The sequence below is a fragment of the Rutidosis leptorrhynchoides genome, chromosome 8 (genome assembly GCF_046630445.1).
Source record: "Rutidosis leptorrhynchoides isolate AG116_Rl617_1_P2 chromosome 8, CSIRO_AGI_Rlap_v1, whole genome shotgun sequence".
Taxonomy (NCBI): Eukaryota; Viridiplantae; Streptophyta; class Magnoliopsida; order Asterales; family Asteraceae; genus Rutidosis; species Rutidosis leptorrhynchoides.
Genome location: NC_092340.1, coordinates 54,857,367 through 54,863,690, shown reverse-complemented (window position 1 = coordinate 54,863,690; position 6,324 = coordinate 54,857,367).

Sequence of the window (6,324 nt, the reverse complement as noted above, 5' to 3'; positions counted from 1 at the left end):
ACATCGTAACTTATGGGTTTCCCAATGTGATATCCCCCATCTTTCAAACGAAAGTCTCTTATAAACCAAGACATTCTTGGAACGTTCTTCGAATGTCTTACAAACTGATTTCGCCGTAAATAGTTGTGCCGAAGAATTCTGACCGACTCTAGACAAGATTTCATCAATCATGTCTCCGGGTAGGTCTCTTAAAATATTGAGTTGTCTATCCATTTTGTATTTTTATACTGTAAAATAGACAAGAGTTAGATTCATAAAAAAAAATACTTATTAATACAAGCAATTTTTACATATATCATAAAGCATAAGCACACTATATTACATATATTACACCACACGAATACAACTATCTTATTCCGACTCGCTCATTTCTTCTTCTTCGGTTTTGGTTCGTTTTGCCAAGTTTCTAGGGATATATGATGTTCCCCTTGAAATGTCCCGTTCTTATTGATTAAAAACGTTCCATATTAATTGATTTCGTTGCGAGGTTTTGACCTCTATATGAGACGTTTTTCAAAGACTGCATTCATTTTTAAAACAAACCATAACCTTTATTTCATAGATAAAGGTTTAAAAAGCTTTACGTAGATTATCAAATAATGATAATCTAAAATATCCTGTTTACACACGACCATTACATAATGGTTTACAATACAAATATGTTACAACAAAATAAGTTTCTTGAATGCAGTTTTTACACAATATCATACAAGCATGGACTCCAATCTCGTCCTTATTTAAGTATGCGACAGCGGAAGCTCTTAATAATCACCTGAGAATAAACATGCTTAAAACGTCAACAAAAATGTTGGTGAGTTATAGGTTTAACCTATATATATATATATATATCAAATCATAATAATAGACCACAAGATTTCATATTTCAATACACATCCCATACATAGAGATAAAAACCATTCATATGGTGAACACCTGGTAACCGACATTAACAAGATGCATATATAAGAATATCCCCATCATTCCGGGACACCCTTCGGATATGATATAAATTTCGAAGTACTAAAGCATCCGGTACTTTGGATGGGGCTTGTTGGGCCCAATAGATCTATCTTTAGGATTCGCGTCAATTAGGGTGTCTGTTCCCTAATTCTTAGATTACCAGACTTAATAAAAAGGGGCATATTCGATTTCGATAATTCAACCATAGAATGTAGTTTCACGTACTTGTGTCTATTTTGTAAATCATTTATAAAACCTGCATGTATTCTCATCCCAAAAATATTAGATTTTAAAAGTGGGACTATAACTCACTTTCACAGATTTTTACTTCGTCGGGAAGTAAGACTTGGCCACTGGTTGATTCACGAACCTATAACAATATATACATATATATCAAAGTATGTTCAAAATATATTTACAACACTTTTAATATATTTTGATGTTTTAAGTTTATTAAGTCAGCTGTCCTCGTTAGTAACCTACAACTAGTTGTCCACAGTTAGATGTACAGAAATAAATCGACAAATATTATCTTGAATCAATCCACGACCCAGTGTATACGTATCTCAGTATTGATCACAACTCAAACTATATATATTTTGGAATCAACCTCAACCCTGTATAGCTAACTCCAACATTCACATATAGAGTGTCTATGGTTGTTCCGAAATATATATAGATGTGTCGACATGATAGGTCGAAACATTGTATACGTGTCTATGGTATCTCAAGATTACATAATATACAATACAAGTTGATTAAGTTATGGTTGGAATAGATTTGTTACCAATTTTCACGTAGCTAAAATGAGAAAAATTATCCAATCTTGTTTTACCCATAACTTCTTCATTTTAAATCCGTATTGAGTGAATCAAATTGCTATGGTTTCATATTGAACTCTATTTTATGAATCTAAACATAAAAGTATAGGTTTATAGTCGGAAAAATAAGTTACAAGTCATTTTTGTAAAGGTAGTCATTTCAGTCGAAAGAACGACGTCTAGATGACCATTTTAGAAAACATACTTCCACTTTGAGTTTAACCATAATTTTTGGATATAGTTTCATGTTCATAATAAAAATCATTTTCTAAGAATAACAAATTTTAAATCAAAGTTTATCATAGTTTTTAATTAATTAACCCAAAACAGCCCGCGGTGTTACTACGACGGCGTAAATCCGGTTTTACGGTGTTTTTCGTGTTTCCAGGTTTTAAATCATTAAGTTAGCATATCATATAGATATAGAACATGTGTTTAGTTGATTTTAAAAGTCAAGTTAGAAGGATTAACTTTTGTTTGTGAACAAGTTTAGAATTAACTAAACTATGTTCTAGTGATTACAAGTTTAAACCTTCGAATAAGATAGCTTTATATGTATGAATTGAATGATGTTATGAACATCATTACTACCTTAAGTTCCTTGGATAAACCTACTGGAAAAGAGAAAAATGGATCTAGCTTCAACGGATCCTTGGATGGTTTGAAGTTCTTGAAGCAGAATCATGACACGAAAACAAGTTCAAGTAAGATCATCACTTGAAATAAGATTGTTATAGTTATAAAAATTGAACCAAAGTTTGAATATGATTATTACCTTGTATTAGAATGATAACCTACTGTAAGAAACAAAGATTTCTTGAGGTTGGATGATCACCTTACAAGATTGGAAGTGAGCTAGCAAACTTGAAAGTATTCTTGATTTTATGAAACTAGAACTTTTGGAATTTATGAAGAACACTTAGAACTTGAAGATAGAACTTGAGAGAGATCAATTAGATGAAGAAAATTGAAGAATGAAAGTGTTTGTATGTGTTTTTCGTCGTTGGTGTATGGATTAGATATAAAGGATATGTAATTTTGTTTTCATGTAAATAAGTCATGAATGATTACTCATATTTTTGTAATTTTATGAGATATTTCATGCTAGTTGCCAAATGATGGTTCCCACATGTGTTAGGTGACTCACATGGGCTGATAAGAGCTGATCATTGGAGTGTATATACCAATAGTACATACATCTAAAAGCTGTGTATTGTACGAGTACGAATACGGGTGCATACGAGTAGAATTGTTGATGAAACTGAACGAGGATGTAATTGTAAGCATTTTTGTTAAGTAGAAGTATTTTGATAAGTGTCTTGAAGTCTTTAAAAAGTGTATGAATACATATTAAAACACTACATGTATATACATTTTAACTGAGTCGTTAAGTCATCGTTAGTCGTTACATGTAAATATTGTTTTGAAACCTTTAGGTTAACGATCTTGTTAAATGTTGTTAACCCAATGTTTATAATATCAAAAGAGATTTTAAATTATTATATTATCATGATATTATGATGTACGAATATCTCTTAATATGATATATGTACATTAAATGTCGTTACAACGATAATCGTTACATATATGTCTCGTTTCAAAATCATTAAGTTAGTAGTCTTGTTTTTACATATGTAGTTCATTGTTAATATACTTAATGATATGTTTACTTATCATAATATCATGTTAACTATATATATAACCATATATATGTCATCATATAGTTTTTACAAGTTTTAACGTTCGTGAATCACCGGTCAACTTGGGTGGTCAATTGTCTATATGAAACCTATTTCAATTAATCAAGTCTTAACAAGTTTGATTGCTTAACATGTTGGAAACATTTAATCATGTAAATATCAATCTCAATTAATATATATAAACATGGAAAAGTTCGGGTCACTACAGTACCTACCCGTTAAATAAATTTCGTCCCGAAATTTTAAGCTGTTGAAGGTGTTGACGAATCTTCTAGAAATAGATGCGGGTATTTCTTCTTCATCTGATCTTCACGCTCCCAGGTGAACTCGGGTCCTCTACGAGCATTCCATCAAACCTTAACAATTGGTATCTTGTTTTGCTTAAGTATTTTAACCTCACGATCAATTATTTCGACGGGTTCTTCGATGAATTGAAGTTTTTCGTTGATTTGGATTTCATCTAACGGAATAGTGAGATCTTCTTTAGCAAAACATTTCTTCAAATTCGAGACGTGGAAAGTGTTATGTAAAGCCGCGAGTTGTTGAGGTAACTCAAGTCGGTAAGCTACTGGTCCGACACGATCAATAATCTTGAATGGTCCAATATACCTTGGATTTAATTTCCCTCGTTTACCAAATCGAATAACGCCTTTCCAAGGTGCAACTTTAAGCATGACCATCTCTCCAATTTCAAATTCTATATCTTTTCTTTTAATGTCAGCGTAGCTCTTTTGTCGACTTTGGGCGGTTTTCAACCGTTGTTGAATTTGGATGATCTTCTCGGTAGTTTCTTGTATAATTTCCGGACCCGTAATCTGTCTATCCCCCACTTCACTCCAACAAATCAGAGACCTGCACTTTCTACCATAAACTGCTTCAAACGGCGCCATCTCAATGCTTGAATGGTAGCTGTTGTTGTAGGAAAATTCTGCTAACGGTAGATGTCGATCCCAACTGTTTCCAAAATCAATAACACATGCTCGTAGCATGTCTTCAAGCGTTTGTATCGTCCTTTCGCTCTGCCCATCAGTTTGTGGATGATAGGCAGTACTCATGTCTAGACGAGTTCCTAATGCTTGCTGTAATGTCTGCCAGAATTTTGAAATAAATCTGCCATCCCTATCAGAGATAATAGAGATTGGTATTCCATGTCTGGAGACGACTTCCTTCAAATACAGTCGTGCTAACTTCTCCATCTTGTCATCTTCTCTTATTGGCAGGAAGTGTGCTGATTTGGTGAGACGATCAACTATTACCCAAATATTATCAAAACCACTTGCAGTCCTTGGCAATTTAGTGATGAAATCCATGGTAATGTTTTCCCATTTCCATTCTGGGATTTCGGGTTGTTGAAGTAGACCTGATGGTTTCTGATGCTCAGCTTTGACCTTAGAACACGTCAAACATTCTCCTACGTATTTAGCAACATCGGCTTTCATAACCGGCCACCAAAAATGTTTCTTGAGATCCTTGTACATCTTCCCCGTTCCAGGATGTATTGAGTATCTGGTTTTATGAGTTTCTCTAAGTACCATTTCTCTCATATCTCCAAATTTTGGTACCCAAATCCTTTCAGCCCTATACCGGGTTCCGTCTTCCCGAATATTAAGATGCTTCTCCGATCCTTTGGGTATTTCATCCTTTAAATTTCCCTCTTTTAAAACTCCTTGTTGTGCCTCCTTTATTTGAGTAGTAATGTTATTATGAATCATTATATTCATAGATTTTACTCGAATGGGTTCTCTGTCCTTCCTGCTCAAGGCATCGGCTACCACATTTGCCTTCCCCGGGTGGTAACGAATCTCAAAGTCGTAATCATTCAATAATTCAATCCACCTACGCTGCCTCATATTCAGTTGTTTCCGATTAAATATGTGTTGAAGACTTTTGTGGTCGGTATATATAATACTTTTGACCCCATATAAGTAGTGCCTCCAAGTCTTTAATGCAAAAACAACCGCGCCTAATTCCAAATCATGCGTCGTATAATTTTGTTCGTGAATCTTCAATTGTCTAGACGCATAAGCAATCACCTTCGTTCGTTGCATTAATACACAACCGAGACCTTGCTTTGATGCGTCACAATAAATCACAAAATCATCATTCCCTTCAGGCAATGACAATATAGGTGCCGTAGTTAGCTTTTTCTTCAATAACTGAAACGCTTTCTCTTGTTCATCATTCCATTCAAATTTCTTCCCTTTATGCGTTAATGCAGTCAAGGGTTTTGCTATTCTGGAAAAGTCTTGGATGAACCTTCTGTAGTAACCAGCTAGTCCTAAAAACTGGCGTATGTGTTTCGGAGTTTTCGGGGTTTCCCACTTTTCAACAGTTTCTATCTTTGCCGGATCCACCTTAATACCTTCTTTGTTCACTATGTGACCGAGGAATTGAACTTCTTCCAACCAAAATGCACACTTTGAAAACTTAGCGTACAATTCTTCCTTCCTCAATACTTCTAACACCTTTCTCAAATGTTCACCGTATTCTTGGTCATTCTTTGAGTAAATAAGTATGTCATCAATGAAAACAATGACAAACTTGTCAAGGTATAGTCCACACACTCGGTTCATAAGGTCCATGAACACAGCTGGTGCATTAGTTAAACCAAACGGCATGACCATAAACTCGTAATGACCGTAACGTGTTCTGAAAGCAGTCTTTGGAATATCATCTTCTTTCACCCGCATTTGATGATACCCGGAACGTAAGTCAATCTTTAAATAAACAGACGAGCCTTGTAGTTGATCAAATAAGTCGTCGATTCTCGGTAGTGGGTAGCGGTTCTTGATGGTAAGTTTGTTCAACTCTCGGTAGTCGATACACAACCTGAATGTACCATC